Source organism: Sarcophilus harrisii, chromosome 1 (assembly GCF_902635505.1).
Source record: "Sarcophilus harrisii chromosome 1, mSarHar1.11, whole genome shotgun sequence".
NCBI lineage: Eukaryota > Metazoa > Chordata > Mammalia > Dasyuromorphia > Dasyuridae > Sarcophilus > Sarcophilus harrisii.
Genome location: NC_045426.1, coordinates 550,486,196 through 550,506,504, shown reverse-complemented (window position 1 = coordinate 550,506,504; position 20,309 = coordinate 550,486,196).

Genomic DNA, 20,309 nt, shown 5'->3' with positions numbered 1-20,309 from the left:
CTCAAAACAATCAGCCTTTACTTTGCTCATTTTAACTCACACTTGAAAAGGCTGTGTTCCTTAACTTTAGGTACCCATGTATGACAACATAGAGAAGGAGCCAGGGGCGATCAGAGAAGAGCTATAGGCTAGCAATAAATAAAACTGATTTTAAGGAAATTCTAGGAAACATAAGGAAAGAATAAGGCATAAAATTACCTGACTCTCCCATATTCCCCCATAAATAATTTAAAATAATGCCTCAAAGTAAGCTTTAAAGCAACAGAAATAATTTAAGTGAGGGTAAATCAATTGTCCAACCTAATAACTTAAAAGGATACAAGGAAAGACCTGACCTCCAAAAATGGTGCTCTGATGAAAAGATACTTCAGGGCAAAAACCACTGAAGCATAAACAACAAACCCTCAGGGCAGCTGAAATAGAAGCAGCCTTATCTTCAGAAACTTTCTCCCCATAGACAGAGGAGAGGGCACCTTATGGCTGATCAGGGGAAATCAGATGATGCAAGAAAAAAAATTAAGAGAAAATCAATCCAATTAGAAAAAAAAAGATCCAAAAACTTATGGAAGAAAAGAACTCCTTAAAAATTAGAACCAGACAAGGAGAAATATATGACCTCATATGGGCAAGGAGAAATGTATGAGTTCATAAGACACCAAGATATAATAAAGCAAAATCAAAAGAATGAAAAAATAGAATTAAAAAGGTAATATATCTATGGAGAACATATTGAAAACAAACAATATAAGAATTATTAGAACACCTGAAAGTTATGATTTTTAAAAAGAGCCTACATGCTATAATTTAAGAAATTATCAAGAAAAATTGACCTGAAGTTTTAGAACTAAAGAATAAAATAGAAATTTTTTAAAAGCCATAAGTCACCATCTGAAAGGTCACAAAATGAGAACTTACAAAAACATTATAGCTAAATTTCAAAGCTCCCAGATTAAGGAGAAAATATTACAAACAACTAGAGAGAAATAATTGTTAATGCTGTGGATCTATAGTCAAGATAGCACAAGACTTAGCAGCTTTTATATTAAAAGACCAAAGAATATGGAATATGACATTCTGAAAAGCAAAGAAATTGGGTTTATAACTGAGAATAACTGATGCAGAAAAGCTCAGTGTAATTCTGAAAGGAAACATATATATATATATATATATATATATATATATATATAGAGAGAGAGAGAGAGAGAGAGAGAGAGAGAGAGAGAGAGAGAGAGAAAGATGTGGGGCAGATGGATGTGGGGGGAGTACATATATATTTAATGAATTAATGAATTTCCAAGTATTTTGAGAAAAAAACAAGGACTAAACAGAATATATGATTTGCAAGAATCAGGAGAAATATAAGAAGATCAGAATGAAAGATCAATTATAAGAGATTTAATAAGAAAAGAGCCTACTTCTTATAAGACAAAATATTATCTGTAAGTCCTAAGAAAGTTGTTAATACAGTAGTTTGAAAGACATAGATACAAGGCTTGAAATTGCATTGAATATGATGGGATGATCTTAAAAATTAAAATTGGGTGGGAAGAAATAGGAACATTTCATATGAATTAAGCATGAATGAAAGAACTGTTACAATGGAGGCTAGGAGGAAGTAGAGGTCTGGTAATTCTAGAAACAATCTCAGAAGCAGAGTTAAAGAAGAAATAACATATACATCTAAAAGGATATCAAAATTTTCTTAACTAAAAGAGAAATAGAAGGGTGAGGGGATAGGATAGGAGAAAATTCTTAGAGAGGTGTGCAGATTAAGAAAGAGGAAGAGAAGAATCAAGGACAAGGGAAAGGTTCTTATGAGTGGTAAAGATAAGAGAAATGGTGGTCAGTAGTAAATTAGACATCCAAGGAAGAATGGGGTAAAAGAGAGAAAAAGAAAAATAAACAGTGAGGGAAAATAACAGTTATAACTTTAAATAATAATGGGATAAATTCACCCATAAAATGGAAATGAATAGCAGAATGGTTTAAAAAACAAAACTTAATAATATGTCATTTACAAGAAACACATTTAAAAGTGAGAAATATACATAAAGTAAAAAATAAAGGGCTAGAGTGGCATTAATTATGCTTCAGCTGATGCAAAAAAAAAAGCAGGGTAGCAATCATGATCTCATACAATTTGGCAGAAATTAGATAAAGGCAAATATTTAATATCATTTACCAAGATAAGCTAAAAATGTATATATGACCTAGATATAAATGGAAATATCATAAGTAAATTAGCATAATATGGAACATGTTACCTAAGAGACTATAGACAGGAGAATAATTTATAAATAAACAAGTTATAGGAAGCATTGTGAGATATAAAATAGATAAATTTTATTGCATTAAATTAAAAACATTTTGCATAAATAAAGCCATTGTAGACAAGAATAGGGGGAAAAAAGCAGAAATTGGGATAAGTGGGAGATTTTATAGATAATTTCTCAGATAAAGGTCTCATAAAAATAGGTAAAAAAACTTTGTCAGATTTATAAGAATACAAATTATTCCCCATTTGATAAATTGTCAAAAGATATGAATAGTCAGATTTTGGATAAAAAAATTAAAGCTATATATAGTCATATGAAAAAATGTTCTAAATCATTATTTAATAAATGCAAATTAAAATAACTCTGAGATATCATGTCATACTTATATTGAATAAAGTGACCAAAAAGGAAAATGACAAATGTAGCGGATGTGGAAAAATTGGGACACTAATACACTGTTCATGGAATTATGAACTAATCTCTTTTGGAGAGTAAATCTGGAATTATATTCAAAGAGTTATTAAACTATGTATACCCTTTGACACAGCAATATCACTATTAGGTCTGTTTCCCAAGATGATCATGGGAAAAGCAAAGAAACCCATTATATTCTAAAATATTCACAGCAGCCCTTTTTTGTGGTGGCAAAATACTGGAAACTGAGAGGATGCACATCAGTTGGGGAAGTTGTGGTATATGATGGTAATGGAATATTACCATGCTATTAGAAATGATGAGCAGGTTGATTTTAGAAAAACATGGAAAGATCTGCATGAAATAATGAAAAGTGAAATGAATAGAAGCAAGAAAACATTGTATACAATAACTGCAAAATTGTTCAAATATTAACTATTAACAACTAAACTATTCTGAATATTATAAATATTTAAATGAACTACAAAGAACCAATGAAGGAAAGTGCTATCTACTTCCAGAGAGAGAAGTGAAAAATAGAAATATGGATAGTATGCTTTTACATATCTGTGTCAACTAGTGTCTTTCTCTAGTGAGAAATGAGAAAGAGGAAGACAGTTCAGAACTTATATGTATATATATATATATATAATATTATAATATATGATTTAATATAATATATAACAATATAACCAAAAGAAAAATTAATTAAAAAATAAATCTCCAAATTAGGGCATCAAAATATTACTTCCAGCTTCCAACTAGAAGCTCTGCCAATATTTACAAATAAAACACATCAGGAAGTATTGGGGAGGTATGCAATTAAGGATACTCCAAGGCTCTTTCCAGTAGCATCCCTTGTAGAGAGCAAAAAAGAAAAATTTTGTGAAGAATTTCATAAATAAATTCACTTTTGTCTGCTTAAATGAGGAAATAGATTCAAGAAAGAGATGGTAAATTGTGTGTGTGTGTGTGTGTGTGTGTGTGTGTGTGTGTGTGTGTTGGAAAATACAGCTAGGATAAAGAAAAATAAGACGATAAGAACTTATAGATTATTCAAAAGGTTCTTGCCTGCACATAATGAATAGTTTCTTCAAGAAGGATATCAATGGGCACTGAATAGAGCAATCATCAAATCCACCAAAAACAATGAAATTGACTTTATCTCATCAGAGAGGAAGTCAACATTTACTAATGGAGCAGTCATTTCAGAAAATAGATGTCGACATTCAGTCATCACCCTGGTTAGAGCAAGAGTCAAAATCAATACCAAATTAGAAGAAAGCATTTTTAAGGAAAACATTGTTTGTAATTAAAGCAGTTTCAACTAGCCCCCTTTAAATCATGGACTTGGATTCACCTTCTCTGATTCTTTCAGTGTGACCTTGTGAAAGAGACAATCTCTTGTCTAAAATATTAACTATAAACCCTTTCAGCTTTGCAATGCTACTTCTGCCTAAAATTATTTTTCAATTTGTTGTTTTTGTTCAGTCATTTCAGTTAGGGCTGACTTATCATGACCTCATTGGGGGTTTTCTTGCCAAGATGCTGGAGTGGTTTGCCATTTCCTTCACTTATTTTCTGGATGATGAAATTGAGGCCAATATGGTTCAGTAGTCTGCCCAAGATCACACAGGTAGGAACGTCTGAGGCTAGATTTGAACTCAGGAAGATTCATCTAAATTTATTTATCACTTATGCTTAAGATAATTAGATATCCTGGTTTGTCTGGAATAGCCTGATTTTTTAGACTTTTTATAAGACTAAATTTTTGCTCTACATTCTCACCAATATAATATAAAGTGCTTGATGGCTTTTTATGAATTGTCATTCAACCAACCATTCATTTGTTCATTCATGCATTCAAAAATTAATTATATTTTATATGATGAATTACATTTCATATATTCATTATTTATTACAAATTATATATTTGGACTCTAAGATTTTGTTCCAATGGCAACTAGCTATAGTATTTTGCACTTTGTCAATAGCATATAGTTCTACAATTCTTTCCCAAAGAATTGGCCAGAGGAGAGACACTCTCTAGCTTTTGGGATTCCAAGCTATTTTTAATTAGGGGAAAGTAAGAGTATTGTAATAAAGAGGATCTGGGACTTTTGTGTCCTCATCCCCAGCCACTAATGAGACTGGAGTTTATGAATAAGGGTGGCTATTTTTAAAAGTGAAAAAGGGAAGTTCTTCCTTTCTCTTTTACCCATTCCCATTATCTCCTGGTGTCAATCAAACATTTCAAGTTTACTAGCAGGAAATCTAGTGCTCTAAATGTCTTTGAATGTTTCTCTTAGTATCTATGGAATTCTTTACTGCTAAGCTAGTTGTTTCCATCCTTTCTCAAACTAGAGACCTAAATATTCAGACTTGCTTTTAACCCCTGCTTCTGTCAGTTAAGAAGCAGTTAATTGGCACAGTGCATAGAGACTGGACTTGGAAATAGGGAAGACTCACCACTTTGAGCGCAATGCTGGCACCAGTTTCTTAACTAGCTGTAAGGCTCTAAGAAAGTCACTTAACTCGTTTGTCTAAGTTTCCACATGTATAAAATGAATTGGAGAAGGAAATGGCAAAGTCTTCCAAGATCTTTGCAAAATAAAACTCAAAATGGGATCAAGAGGAGTCAGACAACACTGAACAACAAATCAGTCAGTTAAATCACAATCCTTCTTTCCATTGGCTATCTATCATCTCAGTTCACAATACAGGTCTTTTGGCTCTGTGGACTTTGTCTTGCTTTTCCTCCAAGAGATAAGATCTGCCTTCCTGCTTCATCTGATCCCCTTAAGCCTCTTACAATGGCCCTTTCTTTTTAATTTACTTAGCATTTCTATCCCAATAAATTTACGTAGGGGTCTTCCTAGTTCTGCCCTAAAGCATTATATCTGATGATATGCTAAAAGGGTGAAAAGGAAGGGGAATGCCAGAATATTGGAAAATGAACACAAAGAAGAGAAACTGCAAAGATATGATTGAACACCAACTGCTGCCTATAACATAGTAATCCAAATGCAAGTAACATGACCTCTAAATATGTAGAGATTATCCTTCACCAGTTATAATTATTTCAATTCCTGTGCTGCTTTATGATTCACAATGCCCTAGCTTTTCCTCAAAATAACCCTTTCAGGGAAGGAATACAATTACCATCTTCATCTTACAGCTAAGACACACAATATTTAAATGACTTGCTTCTGATCATGTTGCTAGTTAATTAAATATCCATGCTTCAAAAAACAGTCTCCTGGCTTTGATTTGGGAATTCTTTCTAATAAACAAAACTGTATTTTCATGCTTTTTTGAGTTGTTCTTTTTAGTAGAGACAAGATTACTCTGAGCTCTACTCAGTCTTTCAGGAAATCACTTTATTGGTTAAAGATAAACGTTTGCAGAATAGTGGGGGATTAAAAGTGAAGTCTCAGACCATCGAACAGTTGTTTTCTGTTCAGTGTTAAGGGACACAGACAGAACCTTAGATAGATGCAAATTAATATATTACAAAGTGACTACATGAGATAATGCTAAATAGAAGAGTAATCAGGATCCGCAAGATATCATCAGAGAATGGCTTCTGGAGCAGGCAAATATTGAGTCTGGTTTGGAAAGTTAAGAATCATTTCTTTTTGGGTCACACCTGAGATTCCATTGGTAGTGCTTAGCACCAAAGCTACCACAGAGTAGACATTGAAATGATTTATTCATTAACTAACTAGCAGGGAACTAACACTCTCTACTAAAAGTAGACCAGACAGTCAGGTGGCACAGCAGGTAGAGTACAGGGAGATGCATTCAAAAAAACTTTATATGTATGTGTGTCTATAGATAGATAGATATAGAAATTAGCTCTGAGATTTTGCACAAGTCCTCAGTTCCCTCATTTATAAAGTTTAGATAACAATACACCTACCTTGCAGGTTTGTTATGAGGATCAAATTAAATAATATTTATATACTTCTTAACATATTCCTAGCACTAAATTTTAAGCTATATAATGCTAATTACTAATATTATGCTAGTTCAAGTCAAGTCAACAATCACTTTTCAAGCCTTGTTATTTTTTCTTTTTTTATTAAATCTTTTTATTTTCAAAACATAAGCATGGATAATTTTTCAACATTGATGTTTGCAAAACCTTGTGTTCCAATTTTTCCTCCCCTTCTCCCCACTCACTCCCCTAAATGGTAAGTAATTCAATATATGTTAAATATGGTAATATATCTATATATATGTTAAATCTAATATATGCATACATATTTATACAATAATCTTGCTGCATAAGAAAAATCGGAACAAAAAGAAAAAATGAGAAAAAATAAAATGCAAGCAAACAATAGAAAGAGTGAAAATGCTATGTTGTGCTTCTTACTCAGTTCCCATAGTCCTCTTCCTGGTGTAAATAGCTTTCTTCATCACAAGATCATTGGAACTGACCTAAATTACCTCATTGTTGAAAAGAGCCACATCCATCAGAATTGATCATTATATAATCTTATTGTTGCCATGTACAATGATTTCCTAATTCTACTCATTTCACTTAGCATCAGTTCATGCAAATCTCTCAGGCCTCTCTGAAATCATCCTGCTGATCATTTCTTATAGAACAATAATATTCCATATTATCCATATTAACTTGTTCAGTCTATCTCCAACTGCTGGAGATTTCCAGTTTTGTTTTGTTTTGTTTGCCACTACAATTAAAGCTTATTATTAAGCACATAAGGCACTGTGCTTTAATCTGGAGATACCAATATAGACAAAGAGAAAGATACTACCTGCCTTTGAGGAGCTTACATTTTACTGAAAGAAAACAACATATAAAAGAACTTTAAAAAAAAGGGATGAGTTTAAAGAATTTATGTCACTGAACTGAAAAGATCCTCAATTACTCTACAATTTAGAGTGAAACAACTTCTCAGGACACTGAGAAGTTATATGATTTTCAGTACATCACCAAGCAAGTCAAGTATTTCTAAGTCTGAGGACTACCTCCTATGAACTAATTCATGCTGCCTCTCTCCAAGAATACAAATTTTGGATTTTCCATTACAGGTAAAAGAGACTTAAGGCTGATATAAACAAATCATTGTTGTTTGAGTAAGGAGTCCTGAGAAATGAGAGTTAAGGTAGTAAAAATAGTTGTTGGAACCAGTTTAAGGTCTCTTATAACCAATATTGCTACGGGAAAGTAAAATTCGCTGACTTTCCTAGTTAGAAATTCTTGTCACCTATAAGCAAATAGCTGACAAGCCATCAATTTAACTAAAGCCAATCAAGAAAAAGAGGTATCCTTGATCAAGATAGAATTCAATAAGGAGTGCAAAACCAGAAACTCTCAAAGAAATTTCTAGCTTAGCAGCAATATTCAAATAAATCAAAAGTTATTTCTATAATTTGAAAATATGAGTTGTAACCCTAAAAATAAAGCCATATAGACAGGCTAGACAAGATGTAGAGTAGAAGAAAGTGGTACAATCCTACTTTCCCATCTTTCACTAGAACTCCAACAGAGATGTAAGAAAAATGTCAAACCAAGTAATCATCTGGAAATTTAAGAAAAAAGCACATTGGGTCATGTTTCCAGTGCAAAATCACAAATTTTACTAAAAGGTAGCTGACCAGAGCAGCAACTGTGGCAGGGAGATTGTAGAGCAAGATCCTAGTAACCTTACCGAATTGTATTATTATAGCTCTGATCACAAAGAACTAAACTCAAACCCAGACTCAGTCTTGGGCTTAGAATAAGACTCAGAACTGCTTCTTCTGATCCAGAGAAGGTATCATGGTCTTAAACATACGTACAGAACAGGACTGGGGTACTATTTCTCTGTCCAAGAGAAGAAAATGTTATAGATTTGATGCCAAAGAAATGATCATGGGCTGTCTAGGAACCCTAACAGAGCTCAGAACTATCCATCCAACCAAGAAAGGAAATAGTGCTTAGTGAGGTGTTTGCTTCTGCCTCAAGAAAGGTAGATTCAGCCTCCTGGTAAAGAACAGGGACTAGCAGGATATTCTATTTCTGTGAATCTGCAGAACCTCCTAGATGGCTGGAATAAGCCAGGGCCAGCAACTGCCTATTGGAACTATACTCTTTAATAAATGTAGCCTAGACCCAAACTAGTTTCTGGAGACTGGAAAGTCCTGGAGGGCATTAATTAGATTGTAACCTTGATTAGATCACAGTGTCTGCTGAAACTTTGCTCCTTTCCAGCCCAACCTTTGATCCTAGAAGAACACAACATGTAATATCCAGAGAACATAGTTGTAGGACAACAAGGCAGACCAGAACTATATAAAATCACAACAATACTATCAGAAATTTACAAAACTGATCCTAATACAAAGTCCCAATCCATGAACTATTAAATTAATAAATAAATTTAAAAGATAAAGATCTATCAAGATAGCAGGAATACCCAAGACAAAAATCCAGAAGAGAATAATTTAAACTACTTAAAAAAATATCGTAAGAGAAAAACATAGTTGACCACATGATCAATTACAATTCCTAAAAGAAATTAAGCAAAACCTAAACAAAAGTTTTAAAGACTATCACAGATGAAATAAGAGTGCTGGAACAAAGGATTGGGAATGAAATAAGAGCTATAGAAAAAAATAATTGGATGACACAACCTTTTCCAAGTCACAGGCTCCTTCATAAATAGAATATACCAAATAAAACTTAATAATTCCATGAATTATTAATTAATTCAATCAAAAAATTGAAAAGCTAGAAGAAAAGATGAGGCAATTTATATCATAAACAACTGACTTAGCAAACAGAACAAGAAGAGAAATTCCAGAAACTTTACACTATCTAATAGTATAGTCAGGAAAGCAATTATGAAAGAAAACTGCCAGACATTCTCAAACAGAAAGATAAAATGAAAATATAAAGAATTTACCAGTTACCTCATTTCTTAAAAAGGCCAAAATGAAAACTAAAATCATAAAATCATAAATCATAAAGGAAGAAAGGAAGAGGGAACAAAATACAGTAGAAGAGAAATGGGAGTGAGGATAATAGAAATTATTATTTCACATAATTAGACTATTCAAGTAGAAAACTATATAGATGAAGAAGGGACAGGAGAAAAAACTTTCCTTTCATCTGAACTGGTCAAATGAGACTAGAACAAGTACACATACATAATCATAAAGAGTTCAGGGGAGCAATGCATTCAACTCAAAAGGAAAACATGGCAGAAGTAGGGAGTGGAGAACAAGGAGAGAGGAAAGGAAGGAAATATTAATAAGCAAAAACAAACCCTAATCTCAGAATGGACTTCATGAAGAAGGTTTAAAAGTGAAAGAAAGGGTAAAAATATATAATGTGTCTAGTTATAGGAAAAAGAAATGTAAGGGAGCAAAAGGTTGATTATATCAAGCATTAGGGCTAGGTATACTCCTGTCTCCTTTTTTGAAATGAGCCTTGTCTTCTTTTTAAAGAGGAATCAGAAAGTAGTAAGAGGAAAATGTATAAGAGAATATCATGGAGAGAAATTAACAATTAATTACCACAACTATGAATATGAATGGATAGATAAGCTAACCCATCAAAAACCCACCTCTCTTCCAAACTTGTCTATTTCTACTGAAGGCCACAATCAACTTCCCATGTTCATAAATTTTGTGTTATCCAAGATACTCACTGTCCTTCATCTCTCATCTCCAAATAGTTTTTATTCCGGATCTCATTGGAAAGGATTTTAGTTAGTCTTCATTATATATGATGATTTCTCTTAATGTGAAATATATCCAATTTACAATATTAAGGAAAGATCCATTTATTTCTATGTTTTCTATTTTTAATAACAAATAATTATTGTATTTTGCCAAAAGTTTTTTCTGCATCTATTGATACAATAATGATTTTATTGTTATTTTAATACGATCAATTATGTTTCCACTTTTACTAATGTTAAACCAATTCTATATTCTTGGTATATGTACAATCTGATAATAGTGTATAATCTTTATGATGTGTTGCTATGACTTTTTTTCTAACATTTTATTTAAAAATTTTGCATAATTAATTATTAGGAACATTGAGCTATAGTTTTTTTATCTTTCCCTGGTTTAGCTATGAAGACATAGTTATATTAATAAGATCCCTTCTTTTTTCTATTTTTGCAAATATTTTGTATAATGAAAGAATAATCCTGTGAAGGCTACATAGAATTTGCTTATAAAGCCATCTTTTATTTCTTTTGGGGGGGAGTTCATTTTTGATATGGCTTATTTAATTTCCTTTTCTGCGAGGAGATTGTTTAAATACACTCTTGTTTTCTTAATGGGGTTATTTGTATTTTTGTTCATTTCATTTAAGATGATGGTTTTAATGACATATTAGTTGAGTAATCATTTCTAATAATAACCTTTATTTCTCCTCCATTTACTGTAATTTATCTTCTTTCATTTTTAATATCAATGATTAGGTTTCTTTTTAAATTCAAATTAGTTAATGTTTTATATATTTAAGGTGTTATTTTAAAACAACTTGTTTTATTTTTTAATTTTTAATTTCAATTTTATTAATGTCTGATTTTTAGCTTTTCTATTTTGACAGTATTGATATTTGTGTTGTTGTTTTGTGGCATATGCAATTCAGTAATCTATATTTTTTTAATGTGTGTGATAAAAGTGATTATTAATAGAGACCTCCTTTTGGGGATTGCTTTGTCTGCATCTCAAAAATTTTGATATGCTTTCTAATTATCACCATCATATTTAATGAAATCATCTATTTTCTATGGGGTTTTTTTTACTTATAATTTCTTCAAAATTATTTAATCTTCAGTTAACTTTTAATTTTTTCTTCACTACCCTTTTTATTGTATATAATTTTATTACATTATAATCGGTAAAGAACATATCACTGCTTTTCTGCATTTATCTGTTAAGTTTTTAAGTCAAAATAAGTGGTAAATTTTTATAAAGATGTTATACCCAAAAGAGAAATATAGAAATATAAATGTGTATATGTGTATATGCATATATATATATATACATTATATATATATATAAAACACATATTATCTATGTTGTTTAATAAGCACCAGAGATATATCATATTTAAATTTTCTAAAATTCTATTCAGACTCAATTTCTCTCTTGTTTATTTTTTTTTTGAATGAGAAATTAATTCTTAGTCTTTGTTTGTTTCTCTAAATTTGAGTTTAACTGAAGTGTAATAAATTTTACTCTGGTCCCTTCAACCATTTTCCTAATCCATTCTTCTCTTCCTTTTTATAAAATAAAAAGGGATAATTATATCAATATATGCAAAAAAGCTTTTGACAAATATAATAACAATTTGTTATTTGAAAAATTAAAAACAGGAATAAATGAGAAGAGAAAACTATTCTAATGCAATAGTCATATTCCTTTACAAAGGAAATAATGTAGAGAATGACAGAAGAAATCATCTTTGCCTTGCCCTGCTTAGACTAAAGCTGGAGCCTTGTGTTCAGTTTAACTTGTCACATTTTAGGAAGGACTTTGATAAGTTGGAGAGCATATAAGGAAGGTAATCATAATGGTAATGGTCTTGAGATCATTCCATGAGAACAGATGTATCAAACATGCAGATAGAGAGCCTCACAAAATTCTTGAGCTCATCCAAAACCAGATTAAAATGAAATTGGAAAATATTTAACAAAATAAATTAAAATATATGTGACCTACAGGGATTCATTTCTTTTTTTGTTGCTTTCTTTTTTTCTGGTTGCACATGTATTTTAATTTTTAATAGACATCTCTTTATGAGTCACATTTGGAGAGAAAAATCAGAATAAAAGGGAAAAACCACAAGAGGAAAAAATAAGAAAAAGGAAAAAAAGTGAATATAGCATGTGTTGATTTACATTCAGTCTCCATAATTCCTTCTTTGGATGCAGATGGCATCTATACAAAGTTTATTGGAATTCCCTCAGACTACTGAACCACTGAGAAGAACAAGTCTTTCATAGTTGATCATCATACAATCTGCTTGTTACTGTGTCCAATGTATTCTTGGTTCTACTTGTTTTGCTCAGCATCAATTCATGTAAATCTTTCCAAGTCTTTCTAAAATCAACATGTCCATCATTTTTAATAGAGCAATATTATTTCATAACATTCATAAACTACAACTTATACAGTCATTCCCCAACTGATGGTCATCTATTCATTTTTCAGTTCTTTGCTACCCCAAAAAATAATTGCTATAAACATTTTTGCATGAATGGGTCCTTTTCATTCCTTTAGGATTTCCTTGGGATACAGACCCATTAGTAATCCTGCTGGATCAAAGTGTATGCACAATTTTATAGCCTTTTGGGAATAATTCCAAACTGCTCTCCAGAATGATTAGATTATTTCACAATTTCACCAACAATGTATTAGTGACCCAGTTTTCCCACATCTCCTCCAACATTTATCATTACCTTTTCCTGTCATCTTAGCCAATCTGAGAGGTATGAAGTGATACCTTATAGTTGCTTAGATTTGCATTTTTCTAATCAGTAGTGATTTAGAACACTTTTCATACGAATTACAATTGGTTTTAATTTCATCATCTGAAAATTGTCTGTTTATATCCTTTAACCATTTATCAACTGGGGAATGATGTGCATTCTTATAATAATATATTGTAGAAATAAGGCCTTTCTCAGAAACAAAATTTTCCTGAAAAAAAAAATTTTCCTCACTTTCCATTTTAATCTTGTTTATGTTGGTTTTATTTGTGCAAAATATTTTTCATCTAATATAATCAAAGTTGTACATCTTGCATTTAATAATTCTAGTTCTCTAGTTCTTCTTTGGTCATAAATTTCTCCCTTCTCCAAAGATTTGATAAGAAAACTATCAGGGATCTATTTCTATTTAAGTTTGACTCTATCACATAAAAGGACCAACTGGAGAATCTGAGAAAGGTGTAGCATGGAGAAGAGAAGACTTAGGTAGGAGTAGAAAGTTCACTTTAGATAGTGCAAGGGCTATCATGTAAAATAGGCACAATTTGTTCTAAAGGACAGATCTAGGAACAATGGATGACAGCTGAAGAGAGGCATAGTTAAACTTAAATAAAGAAAATCTTTCCAATAATTTTAAATATCTAGGAAAGGAAAAAGTCATATCTTATATGAGTAGCATTCCTCTCACCACAGGCTTTCAAGCAAAGATTAAAATAACTATTTATTGAATTATATTGTAGAGGAGAGTCTTTTTTTTTAAGATGTGAGTTTGATGGCTTCTGAAGTCTATGATAGAAATACAAGTAGAAAATAAAATAGTCCCTGACCTCAAGAAACTTACATCACAATTGTGGAAGAAAACATGATAAAAAGAAGCTAAACTTCAGCCATTTTCTTTGCCAATGGTTTAACATTCATTAGAAGATCAATGCTTGATATCATTCCCTCAAGAAATATTCTAGAGAATATATTTTAGTCACCCATCTGATCAGTTAATTCTACATGAAAGTAGGGAGGGAAAGGATAGCAGAGGAAATCTGGGCAATGTTAAAATACAAAATATCAATAGAAATCTATTTTAAAAGCTCTACCCTATGCTATTTTTGAATCATCATCATATCTCCTTTATTGGTTCTACATGCTCTTGCTTCCAATCTTTCCCTTTTCCTGCTTTCCAGTTCTAGTTCCTTTTTATATATTATCACAATAAAATCAAATTATACTGACAATCTCTAAGTATATACATAACAGAGATACAGTTCTTGAGAGATAAACATATCATATTTTCATATAAGAATATAAACTTTTTAACTTTTAAAATAAACAATTTTTTTCTTTCTTTTTTACCATTTTATGCTTCTCTTGAGTTATGTATTTGAAAGTCAAATTTTCTGTTCAATTCTGGTCTTTTCATCAGAAATAAATGAAATTCACCTATTTTGTTGAATTTCCATCTTTTTCCCTGAAAAATCATGCTTAATTTTGCTGGATAGTTGATTCTTGGCTGCAATCCAAGCTCCTTTGCCCTTTGGAATATAATATTCCAGGCCCTTCAGTCCTTTGAAGTGGAAGTTGCTGGGTCCTAGGTAATCCTGATTGCGACTCCTTGATATTTGAATTGTTTCTTTCTAGCTGCTTGCAATATTTTTTCCTTGATTTGATAATTCTGAAATTACCTACAATATTTCTTGGAGTTTTCATTTTGGGATCTCTTTTAGGAGGTGATTGGTAAATTTTTTCAAAAGCTATTTATTCTCTAGTTCTAGGACATTAAGGCAGTTTTCCTTAATGATTTTCTGAAAGATGTTGTCTAGACTTTTTTTTCATCATGGTTTTCAGGTAGTCCAAAAATTCTTATATTGTCTCTCCTGGATCTATTTTCCAGGTCAGTAGTTTTTCCATTGAGATATTTTACATTTTCTAGATCTATTTTTTTCAGTTTTTTGTTTTGTTGACTGATTCTTGACTTCTCATTGAGTCATTCATTTCCATTTGTAAAATTCTAATTTTTAGTGAATTATTTTCTTCAGTTAGATTTTTTTCATCTCCTTTTGCATTTGATCAATTGAACTTTTAAATGAGTTGTTTTGTTTGCTGGATATTTTTTTTTTCATTTCACAAATTGTGTTTTTAAATGAATTGGTTTCTTTTTTCCATTTTGTCAAATCTATTTTGTAAAGAATTACATGCTTTTTCCATTTCACTAAATTTATTTTTAAGGAAGTTTCTTCAGGAAATTTCTGTGTTTTCTTTCCCAAATCCTCCCTCAGAGTTCTCATTTCCTTTCCCCACTTTTCTTGTAACACTTTTAAGATTCTTTTTGAATTCTTCCAAGAGAGCCTTTTGAGATGGAGACAAATTCACATCACCCTTGGGGGCTTCATCTGGAGACATTTTCCTTTTAGATTACTCAGGGTTTGAGGTCTGTTCTTCTCTGTCTCCATAAAAGCTATCTATGGTCAGAACTAGTTTTTGCTTCTTTTTGCTCATTTTTAAAGGTTGAGATCTGCTTTTAGGGCAAAGGGGAGATTTTCCCAAGCTTCCTCTACAAGCAGTAGCAGTTTCATGCTGCCCTGGGGGTGGGGCTGGCTTCCTTTCCAGGGCAAGTCTTGCATTAATCTCTGATTTAGGGGCTCACTATTTGCCTTTTGTAGTTACATTGGATGTCTCACACCTAGTCTGCTGATCCACTGGCTTTTGAACCAGGACAGAATAGCAAATGTTGCTGTATTTTGGTTAAGACCTTTCAGGATTTTCCCAGCATGTGGACACCACACCACTGGGTCCCTGCCCTGCACCTGCACTTGGCCACCTTCCTCCTTCCCCCATTCAGAGAGGCTTGATCTGGTGGTGATCTGAGGAAAACCATGAAGAGCTCAGATAAAGACTTGTCTATTCTTCACCATCTTGGCTCACCAGCTTGGCTAATGTGCTTTCCTTTTAAGAAAAATATCAATAATATCTGGTTTTCCTTTTGAATCTTTTCTGGGGTGAATGAAAAATATTAATTTTAAATTTAATTTGAAAATAATAAAAGGCAGTCAAACAAGTAATATATTTTGGACATAATATATGCATTTGATAAGGACATTATGATCAACAGGTGATCAATATTTTCTCACTTTTACTCATGTGTTCAGATGTGGGATTGCTTTATCTCTCTCATCACCTCTCCCTTTGCTTCCTTTCATAATGTTGCCTTCCATTATTGGAATGTAAGTTTCTTGAGGTCAGAGACTATCTTACTTTCTAATTCTATTTATATACTACCATTTGTACCTGAGGTCACATGTCTATATGTGTAAAAGGAGACTCTTGAGTAAGAGCTGGCACTTCTTTTAAAAAGGAAACTGAAAGAACACTTTTAGCAGTATTGAAACAACTGACTAGTAACAAAAAATGTATGAAGGTAGAGGATGGTATGAATTATTTTTAAAATGTAAATTAATATCTGTTTTAATACATACTTTATTTTTCCCAGTTGTATGTTAAAGCAATTTTAAACATTTTTAAGTAAAGTTTTGAGTTTCAAACTCTATCTTTCCCTTCTTTTTTCTTTTCCTTTTCTCATCTTCTCCCAACACCCTGTGCCCCAGGCAGTAAGCAATCAGATATAGGATATACTTGTACAAGGGATGGATTCTAAGAACAGTTTGCAATTCAATTTGGCTGGTCCATAGAGTGTGTCAAAGAATAGAACAAAATAAGGTTGTTGGAGCTAAAATATAGGGCACTTTAAATGCCTGCATTAAGGAGCTTGTATTTTAAACTAGGGACAATAGAGAGACAGTGAAGGTTTTTTGAGCAGGCAAAGGACCAAGTCTGCCCTGTGCCTCAGGAAAGTTGTTCTAGCAAGTGTGAATAACAGATTGGAAAAGGGAAAGATTGGAAGCAAGAGCGTGTAGAACCAATAAAGGAGATATGATGATTCAAAAATAGCATAGTGTAGAGCTTTTAAAATAAATTTCTATTGATATTTTGTATTTTAACATTGCCTAGATTTCCTCTGCTATCCTTTCCCTCCCTCCTTTCATGTAGAATTAACTGATCAGATGGGTGAGGGTGAAGGTTGAAGGAGAGCAAAGAGTCAAAGATACTGAGTTTACTAGCCTGAACAATTAGAAAAATGAAACTGCTCTTCACAAAGATAAGTTTGGGGGAAGGATGGTTTTCTGATGGAATGTATTCTCCATGTGTACAGTAAAACAGTATTTGAACAAACCTCTTTGTAACCAGTGTGTAATGTAAAAGTAACTCTTTGGTTTAAGCCTGTCTGTAATCATTAATTATAAACCCTTTCAATTTTGTATAGCTGCTTCTTCACTGAATTGGTTTTCTGATTTGCTATTCAGTCATTTCAGTCATGTCTAACTCTTCACAACCCATTTGAGGTTTTCTTGATAAAGATACTGAAAAATACTATTTTCTTTTCCAGTTCATTTTATAGATGAGGAAACTGAGGCAAACAGAGTTAAGTGACTTGCTCAGGATCATACAGCTAGTTGTGATTCCATGTCCAGAGAGTTTAAATTCTAGACTCCAAGATGTTTATCTCCATTCTTCAGAGATCGATATAGTAACTGCTTGAATATTATTCCATTCCCCCTTCTTTCCATGTATAGAACCCAGTCAATGCAGGCTGAAGAAAATGTTGTTTCAGAGATATGTTTATGGGTACATGTCCAAACTCAAAGATAAATGAATAGAGCTTTCCCTCCCTCTGCACATGAACATGTCAATTGAAGGGTAATGATCTGCACCCACAAAGATTTGTGATGCAATTTTTGTTCTCACAAAAAAGAACACTTTTTCTGACCCTCAGACATTATGCTTTGTATTGAACTGAATGTCAATGAGTATTGGTTTTCTGAGAGTATTAACCTCATCTTTTGTTTCGGAAGCTAAGAAAAATGTGTCAGAATGGAAGATGCTTCAGTGAGCCAGAAAGACTAATTGGAGAATCTGACAGCTAGGATTATTTTACATGTGCAAAAACAAAAGGGTGATTTGAGTAGAAAAGTGAATGCAATGTTACATTTAAGTAGCCATGAAATTGTGTAATAGCTCTGGCCTTTTTTTTTTTACTCCTCATGCCTACAGATTCAGCTTTGGTCAAAAATAGATAGATGGTCATTGCATATAACTGTGATTCATTGGCATATAGGCACATGAAAGATTTTTTTATAAGTGAATATAGTATTTTCAATTTCTGTAAAAAGTAGCAAAAATTTTAAATTGAGCAAAAAAAGTCAGTGAAACAAAATAGAAATCCCCAAAATCAAATTAAAATGTCTATAAAAGGTTATTGTAAGGAAAACATGATATAAGACAGTTGGGAAAGAATTTATCATTTGACAAATATTACTGGGAGAACTATGTAGCAATGTGGCAAAAAAAATTGAATTTAGATCCATATTTTCTACTATATACCACAATTAAATTCCAGAGGGAATCAATAAATCGAACATTAAACATATTAAAAAATCCCATAAACAAGACAAAAATAGAATCCTTTAATCTCAATTATGTTGATTATTCAATAAATTGAAATAACCATAGTGATAAGGAAAAAATAATTTGACTACGTGCATTTTTAACTTTAATGAAGCAACATTTTTCTTTTTACATCCAGATCTGTAAGTTCATTAGAATGAGGAAATTTCCAGTGTGAGGAATATTTCTTCCATCCATGAAGCTCTGTAAATCATCTGTGCTTTATATTTTTAGAGTTTCTTAAATGTAAAACAACATAACTAAGATAAAAATTAAAAAAAATAAATTTAGTAAAGTGTCTGAGTTAAAATTATCATATTAAACCAAAATTACAAGGAGCTGATTAAAAAAGTATAGAGGCAAAAGACAATACCCAATGTTAAATGATCAAAGGTTATACATTAAATCTTTGAGGTTTACTCATTCAGTTTGTACTGACTGGCGCTGGCAGGTTGTATCTACAAAGGCGTGTCTGTCTCTTACTTTCAAACCTTTAGAGGTACCTCTGAGAGACAGTAAGATTATTTTTAAAACTATTGGCTTATAGCCCCATTCAGTGTGTTTATTCCCCCTATCAATTACCCAGTAGCTTTGATTATCTTGATATCATTAAAACCAGTAATTAGTACCCCATTATCAACTTAATTAGTTTATTTTTTTATTCTGCATCTATTGAACAATGTCAATCAGCTTTTACAAAGAGATATTCACTAAAAAAAGATCTAGAAGGAACCAAAGTACAACAAGGTCTCCATGAACATGTACATTCTCCCTCTGCATGTTAGTTCCTGGGGGAAGCTACAAACATTCTTCCTACCACCAACTTCCTAAGTGCTGCATAATTAATATCACCCTCTTGCTTGCTGGACCCGGAATATCAGCTATTTGGTCTACTCACTTCTGAGCTGGGCCAAACAGGCTGCTTCCTGTGCCCTTCCTGGAATCATTTGGTGGTTCTCAAAGTCACAGCTTGGTCCATTTCATTGCAATACTCATTCAAGGAAGAGTAGGTACAAAAATAGACAAAGCATAATGAGACTCGTCAGTTTGGGTGAGGAAACAACAGTAACTGCAGTAGTCATCCCTCCCCCTGCCATGAGGCTTACAGCAGTTCTTCCAATTCTGAAAGGAAAGAATGAGAAAAGAAGGAAGGGAGGGAGGAAAAGGAGAGGGAGGAAAGGGGAGGGAGAGAGAGGGGGGAAAGGAAAGAGAAAGGGGGAGAGAGGGATAGAGGGAGGAAGAGACAAATAGACAGACAGACAGACAGAGAGATGGGGGAAAAGAAGGGAGAGAGAAGGGTAAGAGAGAGAGGGTGAAAGAGAGAGAGAAAGGGAGATAGGAGAGATGGGGATGAGAAAGAAACAGTAAGACACAGAGAGATAGGAATACAGAGAAACAGAGAGGGGGAGAGATGAGGGGGAAAGACAGAGGGAGAGAAAGAAAGGAAAAAAGAGAAAGGAAGAGGGGGGAGAAAGAAAGAGAGAGACACAGAGAGATAAAGAGGGAAGGAGGGAGGGAAAGAAAGAGATGGAGGAAAGAAGGGAGAGGGAGGGAGGAAGGGAGGGAAAGACAGAGACAGATTCAAAAGGAAAGAGACACCATTTTCCTTTTGGTGCCTCTCATTGTGTTCCAGTTCAACAACCAATTAAAAAGT